The sequence below is a fragment of the Diceros bicornis genome, chromosome 9 (assembly GCF_020826845.1).
Source record: "Diceros bicornis minor isolate mBicDic1 chromosome 9, mDicBic1.mat.cur, whole genome shotgun sequence".
Taxonomy (NCBI): domain Eukaryota; kingdom Metazoa; phylum Chordata; class Mammalia; order Perissodactyla; family Rhinocerotidae; genus Diceros; species Diceros bicornis.
Window position 1 is genome coordinate 9592716 of NC_080748.1, and position 20001 is coordinate 9612716.

The following is a 20001-nucleotide window of genomic DNA, read 5'->3' on the forward strand; positions in this document are numbered from 1 at the left end:
CATTTACCGAAGCTCCCATTTCAATTTTTTATTGCCGTAGCTTGTCTAAAACGTGTCAGAGGGTCATAACGTACACACTGCAGAGGAAGATTTCAAAACAGAGCAAAAAAAGAAAAAAAATAATCAAGACATTTCTGGAAATGTCGGGAAATCTGACAGATCTGGAGCGCTGCGTTTGCAACGCCAGAGCGCGTGCAGCTTTGAACAATTAAAAATCCAGATGGTGAGCTGAGCGCATGGTCCGTTTGTCTCCACAGGGCGGTCGCAGGCGGCCGCGGTGCGCCAGTTCGGGCGCAGAGCTGGAGAGTTGGGTGTGCTCAGGGACGTCGCGTGCTACCTGGGCCCGGCAGGTGGCGTCACCCTGCTCTGCAGCCTCCGGGACTCCGCACCCATCGCCTGGCCTGTGGACAGCTCCGCCGCTGTTTGAGCCAAGTCTCAGGGCGCGCGCGCGCGCACACACAGACTCGTGGGCGCGCCCGCACGGACTCGCGCACGCGCACACCCGTCTGTGCGGACCCTGACCCGGCCGAACGTTAGGGTTGGGCCTCCTCGGCCACCGTCGCCCGCTCGTCTGTCGCGGCGCCTCGGTCCACCGAAAGTCCGTCTGCGGAGGTGCTGAAGGCACAGCCCGGGTCGCTAGAGTGCTGACCGCGGGGACAGCACGGAAGCGTCAGGTGTCTGCCCCCGCGCCCTTGCCTCTCACCTGCCCGCGGGCGGACCCGCGGCCTCAGTGCAGGGACTCCTCGAGAGCGTTGCCTGGCCTGAGATCCGGGGCCGGGGCTGTGCTCGCGCCCTCTGTGTCTGCAGTCCGCTGGGCACCGGCCTGGGGGCAGCTTGTCCCGCCGCCGCGGGCGCCTCTGGCCCTGGCTGCAGCGCAGGGGATCCCAGCCTTCGGACTGGCGACCTGGCAGGAGACGAACAGGAAGGGAAAAGGCCTAGAAAATTAAGCCGGCCGAAGAAGAGCTGCACGTTTGGTGGTCAGGCAAGGCCGATAGCTTTGGGGATCGCGGAACACGAAAGTTGTCCGGGTGTCCGGTGTAGCTGGTAAGAGTGTCAGCCCTGGTGTGTAAGAAATATCACGCCTCTTAATTTTCCGGATCTCAGTTAATTTCTAACTCTTCTGAGCCACATACAATCCACCCTTCCCTGTCCCCATCTGATGGACTGGTTAAAAAATAAAGATTACCCCAGTACTTCTTGGGTTTCCGTTCCCAGGGTTTAGGCTAAATTCTGGAAGTTTGTTCACTGACTTGGTGGGTAAATTCATGGTTAAGTAATTTACCAAGGTCACATTGCCAATAAACGGAAGTTAGGATTCAAACCCAGATCTCTTGGACGCCACAGGCTGTTCTCTCAACCAAGATGCTAGCTCGCTCTCTGAAATGTTTAGCCTCAGCCCTGTTTGAAACCAGCATGGACAACAGTGCTAGGGACTGGACTAGGGATCAAAAAATAGGACTAGAAGTTGGCAGGTGACCTAAAACAAGACTCTATAGGTCTCGACTTGAATTTCCTCTGGATGAAACAGGGTTAATCCGAGGGCTAGGAATTCTAGGGAGCGTAGCTGGTCATTTGCAGGCCACCATCCAGCCGGTCATAATGGTGTCTCCTGGCTGACAGGGACTTCCAGCATAGATGGAGCAGCTCCGAGATGAAGTGGCATCATCGTCGCTGATGTGAAACTAGAGTCTACATGAGTGAACTGGTTAGCACACGAGGACAGATGAGAAATGCTGATGGTGCAAGGGAGGCGATTATGCCATTAGCAACCCTGCACATCCACTCCCTCTCCACCTCCCTATAAACCAACGTAGACAAGAACTTAATTGTGCCACGTAGCAAGGGAAGCTGACTCTTGAGCAAATCTGTAGTCAAATGCTCCTGATCGCTTTCAGAGAGAGCCCTCATACCACATACGGCTGAGTAGCTACTCCTGGAATTATCAACAGTCCAACTGAATTTACATTTTACTTTCCAAAATGTAACCGAAAAAGAGCAGGACCTTCCAGTCACTGCTTAAGACACGCCTGCTGACTTCCTTGAAACCAGAGGCAGGTGACACACAGAAGTGCAGACCAGGGGGAGTTTTGAGTGAAATCTGCAACTATTCTCTCCCTCTCTGTGGGGGCCTTAGTTGGGCAAGTCAGAACAGATCCCTGGAGAGGGTTCCAGTTGTGTGAAAACTGATTGGCAGACTCAAAGACCTGCACTCCCCTGAGGTAGAAGGGAATTTTCTTAAATTTAAGATGTAATCAAAATGGTTCCTGTTGTAATAGACCCTTGGGTGGAAATATGCAGCCTTGCTCCATCACTCAAAATCAAATGACAGGCTCAGTTTGGGAATAATATGAATGGCTACGTTGTTTATGTATCTGTATGTTCACGCAAAATTTTATATCTCATGCCAAATAGGAAGTGGAGGTTTTAAATTGCTTCAATTTGGACGTTTTCACCTAAAACCCCAAAGCTTTCAGAAGGGAAATTGTTTCCATTTAAGGGCACTCTGCCCAATCGTATAGAAATCCTGCCTGTTTTCACTTCTGGGCTCCTTTTATAGACTCCAGGGAGTAGGAATTCATTTAGGTCATCCCCAGGACTCTTGAGTGATGGAACTTGAGCGTGAGTTCCAGACAGGTCACATTCATCTGTTCCCATCTTGAAGCTTCTTGGAGATAGGGATTTCTCAATCGGCTTGATAAACCACCTCTGCGCTTAATAACCCTCCCTTTGGAATTGTTTTCCTGGTTCTAATCCACTCCCTCCTGTAATAATTTAGCATTATGGAATCTGAGATCTGGAAAATAACCTTAAAGGTCATTGTATTAGTTTTCCAACAAACTTGAGGGGTTGAACACACACAATTTATTATCTTACAATTCTGTACATTAGAATTCCAACACAAGTCAAAAAAATCAAAGTGATAGCAGGTCTGTGTTCCTTTCTGGAGGCTGTGGGAGGGAATCTCTTCTTACCTTTTCAACCTTTTAGAGGTTAATCGTATTCCTCGGTTTGTGTCCCCCTTCCTCCTCCTTCAAAGCCAGCAGTGTTTTACCTCTCTGACCCTTCTTCACATCATCCTCTGACTCTGACCTCAGCTGGGAAAGGTTCTCTGATTTTAAGGACACATGTGATTAGATTGCCCCTCCTCCCAATAATCCAGAATAACGTCCCCATTTTAAAGTCTTTATCTTAATCACATGTACATAGTCCCTTTTGTCATGTAAGGTAACATTCACAGATTCTAGCGATTAGGACATGGATATCTTTGGAGCAGCGTTATTCTGCCTACCACAGTCATCTCTTCCAACTCCTTTCTAACAGAAGGAATTCCCTGACAGATGCTCCTCTGAGTATTTCCACTGATGGAGTTGTCACTATTTTACAAGGCTGCCAAGGGTAATGTTGACCAACTCTAAATGTCAGGAAATTCATGTTCAGTCCCAGTGGTTTCCATATGTAGGTCTTTGTCTTAAGAAGCATAGGAGAAAACACAAGCTGGTATCCCCACCTACACACCTACCACATAAAGTTCTTAAAATATTTGAAGACAGCTAGATTTCCCTTTTATTCATTAGTTAAACAAATTGAGCACCTATTTATATGTGAGTGCTATTCTAGGCTTCAGAGATACAGTAATTAATCAGCCAAAGTCCCTAATCTCTTACTTCATTCCTTGTAGTGAAGGAAACGGGTGGATGAGCCAACAGCCTTAGCGTTGTCTTGAGTGTCATCAAATCACGGGTACCAAAATAATTTTTGAAAAAGTTTGGTATTTCTAAAAAAATCATCTAAGTGGCACTTATGGTGGGTAGAACTCATTAGATCTTTGTACACATTTTATGTTTTAGAGTTGTTTTTATTTTGAATTATAATGGAGGAGCACCAAAACCTTTTCAGAGCCACAGTCCTGTGAAGATCTTGTTCTAGCCCTGAGGGAGAACAGTTTCTGTTAGAGTTAGCAAAGATGTCTTCCTGGAAAAAGTAGAGCCTTCCAAGATGAGTGGACTTAGATAAATAACGGCTAGACGGGTAGACATTCTATAAATTCCTGCTGACACCACGGCATCCGGATGAGAGGGAGAACTGGGGCAAGTAAGCCTTTCGGTTTGGGCGTAGGGCTGTGGGGAGGGCACAATCTGGGTGTTTTGTTCTAGTTGTTACATAGAAGTCTTCTCAAAGGCTCAGAGAAGATTAGGAATCAGCGGCAATGGGGTAGCACAGCTCTGGCAGCTTTCCACGCTATCTGCAAAGATCTGGTAAAGCAAGAAGGAACCAAAAGGCAGATGTAGAGGATAAGCAAGGCACTTAGAAGGCAGGAGTGCCCAGTCCAAGGCTGGTTTCTCGCAGGAACGGCAGCCGGATAACTGGGAACAGGAAAGTCTGACCCTGTAGTGCTCCAAAGGAAGGTCTCGATCCCACAGACTGCCTTTTCAGAAATAACGTGAAGCTGTTTGGAACACAAGAGCCACTTCATGCAATGTCCATCTCTACAGCTACAAAACCCAGAGCTAAACACCGTGTAGCTTGCTGTGACTGAGTTTACCTGAGTCACTCACAGAGCCCCAGGCTGTGGCAACCTGTAAGCAAAATCTGGAGGATGCTGCAGCAGGTGAAGGTCATCAAGGCATTTGTTCTTATTCACTTAACTTAAATTTCACCCTTTTCTGTTGGTCTAAATTCAGCCTCTCCACATGCAGTCTGTGAGCTGGGAATAGGAAGGTGTAATTTCCATTCATATACTGTGCTGCTGTTTCTGAAATATAGATGTAACTGAGATACTGTAAATAAACCTAACCAATTTTCATTCCAATTTCCTGACATAGAAAATGAAAAAAAATGTGTTTTTCTCAGTTCAGCTTTCCTAGAGGCTCTGCTGCTGACACTGTAATGTTGAAAATTCATTGGTGGACTGAATTATCTGACGACAACCTCTCCATTTTTGGGAAAGTGATGCATTTTGTAATTAACATTTGAGGTCTGTCCTTCGTTTTGGTTTTCTTATTAGGATGTTTTATTGCAAAATGATCATTTAAGTTTGTGTATTTATTTTAGGCATGTTTGCCTTTAAGACTCAGAAGAATTCTGATTTTTATTTGGCTGCAGATCAACTTCAGTCTTATTTCTGAAGACCTTCTTAATGATTGCTGGAAGTGTTTCTGGCATTGTTTTGGTTGGAACCAAATTTGTATCCTGTGATGGTAATCTCCTTCTTAGTGATTCTTATTTTTAAATTTTGTTGGGTCCCTAAGGGGGTATGCTGAGTTGAAACTTAAATTCCACTATAAGTGTGCGGGGTCTAAAATGAGAACAAAAATGTGGTACAGGGGCCGGCCTGATGGCGCAAGCGGTTAAGTACGCGTGCTCTGCTGCGGCGGCCCAGGGTTCGCTGGTTCGGATCCCGGGCGTGCACTGACGCACCGCTCATTAAGCCATTCTGTGGCGGCATCCCATATAAAGTAGAGGAAGATGGTCACGGATGTTAGCCCAGGGCCAGTCTTCCTCAGCAAAAAAGAGGAGGATTGGCATTGGATGTTAGGTCAGGGCTGGTCCTCCTCACAAAAAAATAAATAAATAAATAACATTTATAATAAATTCAAACAACTTGAAATACTTAGGCATAAATTTAACAAGTATGCAAATTACACTAAAAAATACAAATCATTGCTGAGAGAAATTAAGAAGACCTAAATAAATGCAGATATATACCATGTTGACAGATTGGAAGATTCAATATTGTTAAGACATCAATTCTCCACAAATTGATCCATAGATTCAATGCTTTCCCAATAAAAATCTCAACATTCTTTTACATAGAAATTAACAAGCTGATTCTAAAGTTTATATGAAGACACAAAGGACCTAGAATAGCCAAAACAGTATGGAATGGCATAAGAATAGATATATAGAACGATGCAATAGAATAGAGAATCTAGAAACAGACTCACACATACGTGTTCAACTAATTTTCACTAAAGAAGTTCACTGGGGAGGACAGTCTTTTCAACATATAGTGCTGAAACAATTGAGTATCCATATGCAAAAATAAACAAAGTTAATCTGGAGCCTTACCTCCCACCACACTAAAAAATAGACTCAAAATGGATCATAAATTTAAAGATAAAATCTAAAGAAGAAGAAGGAGGAGGAGGAAGAGGAAAAGGAAGAAGGAAATCTCTGTGACCTTGGACTAGGCAAAGATTCCTGGGACACAAAAAAGCATGAACCATAAAAGAAAAACATTGATAATTTGGACTTCATCGAAGTTAATAACGTTCTCCTTCAAAGATACCATTAAGAAAATGAAAAAGCAAGTTAGAGACTGAGAAAGAACAGCTATCAATCTACATATACCTATATATGTGTATCCACACACATAGAAGAAGAAGATAAGAAGAAAAGCCAATGGGAAATAAACAGGCAAAGATATGTAATTATATATAGACAGAGATAAAGAAGATGTATAAAGAGCCAGCAGTACAGAAAAAGCTAGTCAACATCATTAACCATCATGGAAATTCAAATTAAACCTACAATGAGATACCATTTCACATCCATACGAATGGCTAAAATCAAAGACCCTGACGATACTGATTGTTAGGGAGAATGTGGAGCAATTGAAACTCTCATACCAGGCTGCCCTCCTGGGCACCACGCTCAGAAGGGCCCACTTGATTTAATGCTCTGCTGTCACTGTCTGGACATTCTTAATAATAATTTTACCTTTGAACTAGTGTTTTGTAAGTGAAGCCCATGAAACAATGGAAAACGCACGTGAGCAGAGGAGATATAATATACCTGCTTGTTCCCTGCCACACCATTGGTACATAGTGTTTGCAGTGTCCCATGAGCACAGAATTCTGGTGGACACAATGCATGGGAATTCAGCAAGTAGAAACTAATCATGTTGTTCCTCGGAAAATTAAAACTAGAATTTCCATACGATCCCACAATTCCACTTCTGGGTATACACCCAAAAGAATGGAAAGCAGAGACTTCGTACTCTCATGTTCATAGCAGCATTATTTCCAATAGCTAAAATGCAGAAGCAATTCAAGGGTCAATCAGTGGAAGAATGGTTAAACAAAATGTGGCAGATATATAGAAGGGAATATTTTTCAGCCTTAAAAAGGAAAGAATTTCTGACATATGCTACATCATGGGTGGCCTTGAAAACATCATGCTAAGTGAAATAGTCACAAAAGGACTTTAGAATACTATGAAAAATACTGATCCCACTCTTATAAAATACTTAGAGTAGCTAAATTCATAGAGATAGAAAGTAGAATGGTGGTTGCTAGGGGCTGGGGGGAGAGGGAAATGGAGAGTTCGTGTTTAATGGATATGGAGTTTCAGTTTTGCAAGATAAAGAGTTCTGTAGGTGATGGGAGCACAATATAAATGTAGTTAATGCCACTGAATGTACATTTAAAAATGGTTAATACAGTGAATTTCATGTTACATATATCTCACTACAATTTTTTTCAAAAGTAATCATGTTACATCTATGACTGAGGAAGCAGGGGCACTGAGAGCCCCAAGGTAGAGGGTTGCCAGATAAAATACAGTATGTCCCATGCAATATTTGGGTCACACTTATACTAAAAAATGATTTGTTGTTATCTAAGATCCAGATTTAAGTGTTTATCTTGTATTTTTATTTGCTAACTCTAGCAACCCTACTCAAGAGGCCACACTTCCCATTTGAACCAGAACTTGCTTTGAATGAAGAAAGCTGGCATAGCATTCTAAGAAACACGAAACACCAAAGACCTCTATCATGTCCTTTTTCACTTGTGTTCCCCTCTGTGTTAGCCAGCTGCTTACACTGAGAACAATGACATGAAAGGAAAGAGCAAGACCAGGCACCTGGAGTTCCTCTGCCTTTCAGTCCTTCTCACTCAGTAAGCCTACGTTAGAGAGTTGCTAGAATTTGCATGAATCAAGAAGTGAAAATAACAACAGTTGAGTTAGTTTTGTGCAGTGTTTCCACTCTTTTCATAAGAGCTAAGTAAATATATGAGCTGTGAAATCCAAATTGTGTAATTTCAGTGATTCCCCATACAAGCTAAAATCTCTTTACATCTAAAACTGGTTGTTTTGTATTCTTTTATGAGACGGTCAGGAACAGCCACAAGAGGAGACAGAGGAGAGGCTCAGGAAAAAACAAAATGGACTATACTCACAGGTCCTAGAGACAGGAGGCCCGCCACACAGGGCCGTATGAGAAGGACACCCGGGTGGTCAAGAGGCAGAAAACAGAAGCAGGGGTGGAGTACTTAGGCCGCAGCCTTTACTGGACTTTCTTCAGGAAAGGTACAACAGGGCAGGTAAACAATTTAGGACTGGCCCCTTTGAATAATTTCTGTGGGCTTTGGGCTATAGGGGTGGTCCCTACTTGGCTGGGACCTGGGATGATAAAGGCAGAAGAATATTGCCTATTGGGGTGTATGGGCTTGATTGAGGAGGTGTGGCTCTGGATGGTTATTTTGCATATCAAAGGACATGCTCCCAGCTGAGTTCTTTGCCATCTCCAAGGATTGGCTAGCCTAGGAGGGCAGTCTCTCCCCAGCCAGAAAGGTTTTTTAAGATGTCAAAACATCATAATATACAGAAAATATTAAAAATATATATATACAATACAATTTGTCCTCTGATGTTTTAACATCATATTAAGGAAAGTTTGGAGTGATGATAGTAGAGATTTTTAGAGAGTAGGGTGTAAATTGCCCTAAACACATAGAAAGCATTTTATTATGAGAGGAGAGAGGAGGAACACAAGCAGAAGTACAAAAAGTCCCTACAGGCTGGCCCATAACTAAGTTTCCTATTTATATGGCATTAGCCAAGAAAAATAAATCTGAAATTTTCGGGGTTAAAGAATATCTTGCTGGAGTTGTTAAGTGAGTTAGAAATATGCTCAGGTCAATGTGGCAGGTCTGGCAGTTATGTTGTTGAAGTGTATGAAATGATAAGTTAGTAAAGTATATGTAAAGATTCGTGGTTGTGTGTGTAACCCAGGAGAAAGAGTGGTTTTGGTGGTCACGGTCTGAGACGCAAGGTGGGAGATCGTGGTAGAAAGCTGGAGGTGGTCCTAGGAGAAGGCACTGGGGGTCAAGGTGTTGACTGATATGAGGCAGGTGCCTGCTGGGGAAAACAGTATTCTGCATTAATTTTTAGAATGGCACAAGTAGTAGTAACTCCTACCAGATTTCCCTTTGGGCATGGGAGTGTAGGGATGTAATTTGAGCAGACAGCAAGAAATATACCAGGAGCATGGGCTAAGCGGACAGTGAGCTAAGAAACATAGTAGAATCCCTAATATCAAAGGAAGAAAAGCAAAAATGTCCTGTGTCCCATTTGGTCTTAGGAGAGGCGGTCCGTGGGCATTGTTTGGGTGGAGATCTCAGTGTCCAGGGTGAAGTTGTCTCTGGCATAGGTGGCAAAGTCATCTCCAACGGCGAGTCTTGGGCTGGGGCCAGGTCATCTGAGGCGATGTCATCTCCAACAGATGAGCTCCTGGGCCAGGGATGTGGGCCTGGGGTATCCTTTGCAAGTGGGTACCCACTGGAGTTGATGTGGGTCTCAGCATTTGCCACATTTGATTGATACAATGGCTTACTTGGAGGGATTAGGCCTCTGGATTGTAAACCAATGGAAGTGCCCAGACTAGCAGTAACAAGATCAACAGTCACAGGGATGGTGTGCAGCTGCACTTGACAGGGTTTTTGTGTTTTGTTTTTGTTTTTGTGGAAGTTTACGTTCAGCTAGGTCCCATATCAGATGAGTAGCTCTCTGGCCCAGGGGACAATCTATGGTTAATGGTCCCAGGAGAGTATGAATTGGCTAGCTCAGTCTCTCTCCAGCCAGAAAGGGCTTTTTAAGATGTCAAAACATCATAATATACAGAAAATAAAAAATATATATATAATACATTGGCATTGTATGGTATAAAGATGAAATAGCAGTGAAATTCATTCTAGTAATTAATAGTATGAATAGCAAATAAAAACCACATGACAAGCCAAGAAAGAGATTGCAGAAGAAAAAGTTTTATATGTCCTGCTTTTTGAACAACAGACCCCACGTTTTATTTTGCACTGGGTCCAGCAAATTATGTAGCTGGCCTCACCTTATACATTGCTAGTAGGAATGTAAAATGGTATGACCATTTTGGAAAACAACTTGGTGATTTCTTGTAAAGTCAGCCATGCATTTACCACATGACCTGTGGGAGAGAGAGGCTGATTGAGCTAACTTGGACACATTTGCACCCTACTGAAGAAAGTGAAAGAAATCTTATGATTGGCAGCCCCACTAGAACCACATGGAATGGAGGAGAAGTGATTCCTCAAATAAATGGAGAAAGGGATGCTGAGCAAGCAAAAATAACAGAGGCAGAAGATGAATGAGGAGAGGAGGAGAGAGGTAAGAAAGGTGAGAATATTCTATTACAGGTCGCAGAGCTCAAATTTAAGATTCCTGCCAACCTCAGTAAAACACTTGTTCAGTTCAAGTCCGCATTAAGACACTATCTAGAAAAATGGCTCATTTCTGCAAAGAATTGCTTGTAAATTATACCTGAGGCAACTAAAACATGGATTACAGATACTCAACCACATATGGGCCTCTGATCCCTAGGAGTATAGGATGATTAATGATTTTGCTTAAGAGTAGTATAGCCAAGAGGCAGACTGGGCTCAAATTCTGAAAATTGTAATTCATGATTAACAACATGAGGCCCATTAAGTGCCTGAGATTTTATGTTCCTACCCCAAAGTTTGGTTTCATCCCTTGAAAACCAGTTGACTGATACCCAATGTCCCTGCTGTGGACCTTTCTGGAACCTTCAGGGACTAACTGCAGATTCACTACTGGGGGCACAAAGAGAAGCTGCCTATGTAGGTGGGTGGTCCTAGACCCCAGCATGATGGAAGAAAGAGAGGGCGGTGCCTAATTCTGAGAGTATAGCCCTCTCCTGCCATGTTTAGCAGTCTGGCCAAACTGAAGAGCCTCCAGTTGTAAATTTGGAGAACCAAGGTCTGTTTGTGGCACTGCCACTGACCTTTTGTTTGACTTGGGCAAATTATTCACTTTTCCTTACTTCAGTTTCTTACAAAATAAGCATAAGTAATTCTTACCCAACCTACTGTCGAGGTGGTTTGAATATCAAATGAGACAATAAGCATGAAATCTCTTTGGGCAAATGAAATGCCACAGAAAATTAATATGATGTGCTGGTTATTATATTAGCATCCCAGAGTGGAGCTGGCACCCTCCCCTTCCCTTCCATATTATTGGCAATGGGAGAGGATCAAATTAGGATCATGATCAGATTTGAGGAATTACCTTTCAATATATTGCTATTCATGAAATAAGGATCAAAGAGTTTTGTGGCTATGCCAGCTTCCTGAAAACCTAGGAACCGCAATGAATCCAGAAGAGGCATTAGTTGTTAGAGCTCAGAGATGGAATATTTTAACAATGATACAAGGCAGCTTCTTATCTCTTGCCTCACAGCATCACTGAAAAAAAAACAAACCCAAAAAACAAAAATGAAAACTTTTAACTGATTCTCAGAAGCACAGACTTTGCAGAAATCTGGAGGAGACAAAGGGTCAATGAGTAGGAATAAAAATAGCATGGTACATTTAGAAAGGAAAAATAGAGACATCAGTATCACGCTGGCAGATACTTAACTGAGAACAAATAATGAACAAAAGTAGCTTAAGGCTAAGCCAAATGGATCATGAATTGGATATGAGTCAGCAACAAAAGTCCCTTAATTAAGCTCAGGACTAGATACAATGTTAATAATATTTTTGCTGATGTTTACAAAGCACTTACTATGTGCCAGGGATTTTTAGTGTATACATGCATTATCTCATTTAATCCCACTAGGTAGATGTGATTGTTGTTCCTATTTCACAAATGAGGAAAATGATGACCAGAAAGTTAAAAGTACTTGGTACAAGTCCTCCTAGCCATTACATGCCAATCTGGAACTTGAGCTGATATCTGTCACCAAAGTCTGTGTTCGCAATGGCTATTGTAAATTGACTCTCAGAGAGCATCTTGCTTGTATAGAATACAGGTTGCAGTTCTGGGCTTTGGCAAAAGGGCTTGGCAAACCTTAGGAGGATTCAAGGGATAGCAGTGAAAGAAATAAGATTATTTAACCTGGAGAAGAGAAAGCTAAGATATGATCCATAGCAGTGTTAACTTATCTGATGGCAACTGGGATCAAGGAATAGAAAAATCGGTGTAGGTGGTTTTGGAGAGCAAAGGAGGGTTCAGAGTAAACCAGGATCAAATTGTGATTGTTTCTAGAAGTGAAGGCTGCTAAATATTTGTGGTGGTCATGGAGGTGTACCATTCAAGAACTTGCTGTGGGGAGCGTAATTGACTGAGAGCCTCCAGGTCTGCCACCAGACTCAGGCCCAGGCCATGCTTTCCCCAGGCTGCTCCTACCCCTGAGCCTGAGGAAGCACAAGAGCTGGGCCATTCCTGCCCAGCAGGGGACTCCTCTATCAGCCTTGACGACTCCCCACCTGAGACTGTCTCAGAACTACACTGCAGTCTGAAGCTTCTCCTACTCAAGCCTCCTTCCTTCCCCTGCCCTCTCCTGTCTTAGATATCAGACCTATATCTATCGTAGCCTGGAGGTTCTCCTCACCTACCCCTGCTCCCTCTCGCATTATCCTTAACAGGTGTTTCCCCAATAAACCTCTCGTATGTATAATCCTGTCTTGGTGTTTGCTTCTCAGAGACCCAAACTGATATAATATTGAGTCTGTAGTGAAAAGGAAATAACACCTTTTGTCTTTAAAAGTAGGCGTGGCCATTAACTGAGGGAGAAATGTTAAGTGCAGGCTCTTGGGGCCCAAAGAGGATGTGCTTAGAAGACTGTCCATCTTCTCCTAGGCCTGAAATTCCATGAGTCTGTATTTGGGGCTTAAATATAACAGGTTCAGTGTTCCTAGTTTTACTTTTTTAATGTATTCACTGTAATATGGGAGTAAGAAATATGACCTTGAGGTATTTATCTGAATGATAATGAGAAGTACCTGAAATGACATCTTCATTGCACGTGTCACCATCTCTTATCTGAAAGCTGCACTGCTCTAACAGATGCTATTAGAATTATTGCAAAAGTAAGTATAGACCAATACTCATTAGTAACAGAAGGCTGCAGATCTGAGGCCTGAGCCCTCACAAACCAGCTTTGAAACTGTACTGAATCCCTGGAGCAGCATGTTGAATCAGCTCAAACTTCCCCAAAGTCCTCAACAGTCAAATAGCCCAGGGCTCATAACATTTGTCCTGAGTAAAAGAGGTCTTTCCCCATATTGAGCTTGAGTCATTAGCCTTATAAGACCAACAATTAGACATCCTTTGACAATGAACACATGGGGCCAAAGCTTTGAAAAAATCTTTGTAATTAATAAAGTAAGACATTTTAAAAATTACAAGGGGGCCGGCCCCATGGCGTAGTGGGTAAGTTCGGCAATCTACACTCCAGCAGCCGGGGTTTGCAGGTTCAGATCCCAGGCGCGGACCTACACCACTCAGCAGCCATGCTATGGTGGCAACCTACATATGGAGGAAGACTGACACAGATGTTAGCTCAGGGCTAATCTTCCTTAAGCAAAAAAAAAAGAAGAAGATTGGCAACAAATGTTAGCTCAGGGCTAATCTTCCTCAGCAAAAAAAAAAAAAATTACAAGGCAATTTTGTCTTGCTTCTAACCAGCTATGTGACCTTGGGTAAATTCCTTAAGCTCTCTAGATCACGAAAAAATTCTGGCTGTTGTGGGTCAACATTATAAAACCCTTGAAGTTGTAATCCTCACCCCCTGTTAAGGGGTGAAGGTTATTCTTCGTTTCTCGTGAGGACTGGGCTATTTCAGAAAATACCTTTTCATGGGGTAATGGTACACTTTCCGTAGATATATGTGGTAATTATCCCTCTCTGTATACTCAGTCAAGATAGTCAAACCCCTCTTCTCACCTGAACAGACTTTAAAGAGCTTCATGGTAATGTTATATTGAATAAGAAGGTGTTTGTTATCGTCAGCTCCCAAGATACAAACAACTCTACTATTCACACACAGTAAACACTCTTTAAGATTAAACCTGGGGCCGGCCCGCTGGCGCGGTGGCTGGGTGCGTATGCCCCGCTTTGGAGGCCCAAGGGTTCGCAGGTTTGGATCCCGGGCGTGCTCCCACGCACCGCTTGTTGGGCCATGCTGTGGCAGTGTCCCAGGTGGAGTGGAGGAGGATGGGCACGGATGTTGGCCCAGGGCCAATCTTCCTCCGCAAGAAGAGGGGGATTGGCATCGGATGTTAGCTCAGGGCTGATCTTCCTCACAAAAAAAAAAAACAAACAGATTAAACCTAAAACCTTTTTCTTTGCAAGAAAAAAAAAATCTAAATATAGTTAATGGTGAGACACATTCAGGATTAAGCTGTAAAAGGGTTAACCTGCTCTGCTAAGGCTCTGGCAACCACCAAGCTCCTCTCCCTCTTGGCTGTGTGGTTCACCCCACAGTCAGAATGGCCACTCTGTCTGCCTATGCTTTGGCTGGGTGGCCCTTTTCCCCTTCCTTGGTGTTTGGGGTTGGGAATCAGCAGAGAGAGTAGATGGAAGCAATGAGGGACAAGAAAAGCAGAGCACACACAACCAAAGCCACCATTTGCCAAGCAGCGTGGCCTGAGGCAAAGATTCTGACCTGGTTTAGCCATTGTGGTAAGTAGACAGTGTCTGCCACGGGCCTATGGGGAAAGGGCAATTTGAAATTTAAGAAAAGCAGGCTTCACAGAGTCTCAAATGCTAGCATTCGAGATAAATTTTTAAAAATATTTCTTCAATTTCATTCTTGTTCTGTTTGTTAACTTGCAGGAGTATTGGGTTTTTCTGCTTTTGACTTCACTTAAATCGTATTTCAGAAACATTCTGGGTAATGTAAATTTTTGTGGGCTGGCCTCAGAGTGTTTCGCCTCTTGTCTCAAACTGCAAACATATGATATTATTACAATGGTAAATGTGTTCTGAGTTTCAAAAACATTTTTTACAAACAAGCTTTTAATGTATAAGCTATTTGTAAGCCACAGTCTACCTATATGCTGAAACGTTAATGCATTTGCTTGTTAAATATACGTTGAGTGACCAGGCATCGTGCTAGGTGCTTAGGATAAGTTCAAGGAGCTCACAGTTCTTTGGAGAAGACAGTGCAATTGAAGTGCATAAATGGGGAGATGAGAAGGGCCACATTATGACTTTCACGGGCTCTCAGCATTTTTGCCTTGGTGGGCCTCTTCCTCCATAAAAAAATATTAAAATTATGTTCTGCTACTGTGCTGGTATAAAGATAAATATAATGCAAGTTGGATTATATTGTGTTTTTTTGTGATTTTAAAACAACTTAAAACATTTTCATGGACCCCTAAAAGTATCATGGGTCCTAGGCATTGTGCCTGCTGTGCTTAATGGAGAAGTCAGCCCTGGAGATGAGGGCAAGATGAGGATTTGCAGATGTGACACTTGAGGTGCGAGTTAAAGGATAAGCAGGAATTAACCGGAAAGGCAAGAGAAGAAAGGCCATCATAGGAAGAGAGAACAGCATGGGCAAAACCTTAGAAGTGTGAAGGGCAAGGTGAGGGACATGAAATGGTATAAAATGAGGTTGGAAAAGGGGACAGAGACCAAAATGTGAAGACTCTTATATGTTATTCTAAGAACAGTGAAAAAGTAATGGGGACAGCTGAGGAGTGACCTGTCCAAATGTGCCCTGTAGAAAGATTGCACTCGAGTGATTGGAAGGAGGATGTGAGACCACGTAAGAGATGATGGCATGAATCTATGTGGGAAATGATGAGAATGAAAATGATGAGGATTTGAAAGGATGCCAGTTGGTTAATTGGATCTGAGGAAAAATACAGAAGTCTTGGTTCTTATTTATTCCCTTCTCGGCCCTTTAATTTGTGCTTGACTACCCATCAAACACACACCAAATCAAACTAACCAACCAACCCATGGGAAACAGCTACTGTTGGCAATGTCTTTCCTGATCACACTCCTGTTCATCTAATTTCTCCTGACCTTTTGATCCCATCTCCAAACTCTCCTGTTCTGACATCCTATTTAAACCCAGTTCTCTACCTCTGAGGCTTATCAGTGTATTGGTCACCATTTTGTACCTGACTTTTGCTCTTTGCACCCACAGCCATGAATACAAGGTACTTTTGCTACCCATTCTGACCCTTGGGAACCATCCTAGCCGGTCCCACCTGACCTCCACATGAGGGAAAGGGATCAGACTTTTCTGCCTCAACTGAACTGATGAATGGTAGAGGCACTGACTGAGCTCAGAAAGAGAGGGTGAAAAACAGTTCTGCGGAAGATTATTACTTCAGTTCTGGATGTGTTTATCCTGAAGTTCCAAAAGGACAGCCTAGTAGACATTAACCAAGGCAATCACAAATGTGGTCCAAGAATTTAGGAGAAGGTTCTGAGCTAGAGATGGAGATGTGGGTGTGTGCAGAAAGAATTCACATAGCAGGCCTTTAGACTATCCTCGGAAAGGCCTTCTTGCAAGGTTGACCCTTGGCTGGCATCTGGGAACTTGATTTGGGGAGTGTTCCCATAACTCCCTACCTAAAAAGGGTATCTCAGTGTGCCTTAATTGTTTGTGCAAATAATATGGTTTATGCTGAACACCTACTTTCCTTCTAGGGGTCTGGAATTTTGGTATGTGCTAGGCAGAGGGTACCTATGTGACCAGCCCCCCATTAAAACTTTGGGCACTGAGTCTGTAATGAGCTTCCCTGGTAGACAGCACTTCTCCCATCTTGTCACATTTGATGCTGGAGGAATTTAAGTGTGTCTTGTGTGACTCCACTGAGACAGGATTCTCGGAAGCTTGCCTTGCTTCCTCCAGACTTTGTCCCACGTGCCTTTCCCCTTTGCTGATTGTGTGCTTTGTCTCCTTTCCCTATAATAAATCTTAGCTGTAAGCATGACTATATGCTGAGTCCTGTGAGTCCTAGCTAACCACTAACCTGGGGTTGGTCTTGGGGACCTCCAACACAGGGAGTTAGCAGGAACACCAGGTAATTCAGTGCTGGGAATAAAAATGTACTTGAACCCTTCCCAATCTACATGGCTGCAGTGGACTAGCCACGTGACCTGACCCCAATTTGTAGGAGTGGAATGGTCACTCTGCCTTATTCTGCAGACAAAAATGAAGATATCTCCTTTTTATTGTAAAGTACACTGGTCTGAAATGCAGCAAAGGGACAAGGGTGACACTCAAGGAAAGATTAAAGAAAGGCTCCCAACTATGCCAGAAGCAAAATCTACTTAGCTAAGAATTAGAGCAATAGAAGGATCCTCCTAATAAAATGCTAAAAAAAAATGACGCTAAAAGTGTTGTAAGGGACATGGCTATTCCCTCTAGCAAATCAAGAACAATACAAGATTTCTAGCATTGGACCCAAGACCCCAAATGAAATTGTTAAGGTGCTAATTAAAGATTACCTTGTATTGTCAAAAAAGCTCCTAGCCTGTTGTACAGAGACTTATCACTGTTCAACATTATGGCAGTCCCCAAACCAAGCAGTCACATCAAAGTGCTAAGATCAAAGTTGTTCACTAGCATCCCCTCAAACCTTCTCATCCCCGCCCCCACCCCCACCCCCACCCTGGCCACCAGTACCAATAGGCAAATCCTTCTCAGTGCCTTTCTGAAGGTGGCCCTCACTCAGGATCTGGGCCAGCCAAACTGGCTGACCAAACAACCTACTCTAGATAATTGAGTGAACAAAGAGATGCTTATGAGACTCAACTATTTCTATCATTCGTCTTACCAAGCTTGCTCAGCAAGATCTGGTGTATTCTGTACTAGTAATCAATGACTTTTTAGTTTGATCTTTATTCCACTTCACTCTATTAGGTAGATAGAAGCTACATTTATCATTTATCCCATAAGCTGGATGGTGATGAGTTGCAATAAAACCTGATTAAATCCAAGGTAATGGAGGAATGGACACCGTCCAGAGAACTTAACTCAAAAGAGTGGCTAAGGGGTCGGCCCGGTGGCGCAAGCGGTTAAGTGCGCGCGCTCCGCTGCGGCGACCCGAGGTTCGCTGGTTCGGATCCTGGGCACGCACCGACGCACTGCTTGGTAAGCCATGCTGTGGCGGCGTCCCATATAAAGTGGAGGAAGATAGGCACCGATGTTAGCCCAGGGCCGTCTTCCTCAGCAAAAAAGGAGGAGGATTGGCGGATGTTAGCTCAGGGCTGATCTCACACAAAAAAAAAAAGAGTGGCTAAATTCTGTCACTTCACAATGCAGAAGCTATATGTGAATTTGGATTCTCTCTCATTGGGAAGAATGTGAACATGTTTGGAATTGCACAGAAGATATTGGATTATAGATAAGTAGGAGCATTTTTGCAATTACATGTGTGAGAAGGAGGGCTGCATATATACTGGGCAACCAATAGGTAACTCTGTCTTCAAATGAGACATTAATACAATAGAGGAAAAGTACATCTGAAAGTGTTTTCTATTTTCCAGAAGAAATCTGATTATTAAAAAAAAGAGGAGAGAAAAGTAAAGTACAGGCGTCAACTCAGAGTCTTCAGAGATTTAGTGCTCAAAATAAACCAAAAAAAACTTGCTGAAAGTAATTATGGATCCCCAATTATCATTAAGGGCAGATATATTCGGGGCCTAATACACTCATATTCACTGAAAGGAACTCACAATCTGTCTCTAGAGATTGAGGAAACAATCACCACTGACACTCATAATCATGTCCTTTGGAACATGGAACATTGTGGCCTTCTCAATGATAGATGGCTCTGGCTTCCTGGGAAATCATCTGTGTTAACAGATATCCCAGCTCTCTGATGTCCAACGTTACACAAGATTGAGGGAGAGACCCTAAATGAGCCTGCTGCCACTGCAAACGGAATAATTACTCCCCTCACATGGAGTACTATTTCTACACAATTTCTTCCTCCTCTGTCCAGAAAATGATTCAAATGGAGAGATGCAGGAAGATTAGACGTTCATTGTAAATTGTCTGGGCGTAGTATTCACGAAAATGCCTCAGACTCAGTTTATTAACTCTGATCTTTAACCCAGCATCTTCAGATGCCTCATTCTTTTCTGGATTCATCCTTAAAATACAGATTGTTTTGTATCTTTCAGGAGCAGTTCTTTTCATTTGTGAGACAGAAAGGATGTATTTGCATATGGAAATTAAGGTAATCACAAAGACATGATACAACAAAATTAGAAAAATAACTTTAGGAAGAAGTTAGACTGAAAACTTCCCAAGGCATTTCTGCTTTTCCAGAATGCAGTTTAGTGGGAAGAGCACAAGCTCTGGAGGCAAATGGTCCTGTGATCGACTCTCTAAACTCGGCCACCTGCTATGTTAAGTGGCAATAATACTTCAAGGAGATCTTGGGAGGTTGAAATTATGAATTCATGTTAAATATTGAAAGGAAAATAACGTAAGAGTGAATAAAAGATAATCAAATACAGGTCATAACAATGCCAGTTGAAACTATAAAAATCTTGGATACAAGAAAACAGAGTAAAAGGATATAATACGTGGGAAAGCAGCTGGGAAGCTGACAGGCACGCTATAAAGAACAAGCTCTAAGGACATGACATGGAACATAATATTCAAATGAAGAATTTTAAACTATTTGTTCCTTTCTATATTGGAACCACAAAGGGTACAATCATTGCTAAATAGAAGCTATAAATAGATAATGAGCCTTTGTATTTGTCATCAGTCTTGTTTACTGGGAAATGAATGAAAATATTAAAGAAAACACTTCTTTGTTCCCAACTGGGATACCAATTTACAAAATTCATTAAGCTTTCCTGCTGGTTTCAGGGAAATTTCCATATAGCACACAATCTAGTTCTATTTCAAATGCCTGTCTGGGATCTCTTCACATGCTGGTCCCACCATGTCTTGCA

At 42.8% G+C, this 20001-nt stretch overlaps 1 long non-coding RNA gene across 1 annotated transcript; it reads left to right on the forward strand.

Moving 5' to 3' along the window:
• Positions 1 to 533: 533 nt before the first annotated feature.
• On the forward strand, positions 534 to 19272 carry LOC131410086 (uncharacterized). Its single transcript, XR_009221159.1, has 3 exons — positions 534 to 1044; positions 8186 to 8327; positions 19216 to 19272. It is a non-coding gene; the product is annotated as an uncharacterized LOC131410086 (long non-coding RNA).
• Positions 19273 to 20001: the final 729 nt, after the last annotated feature.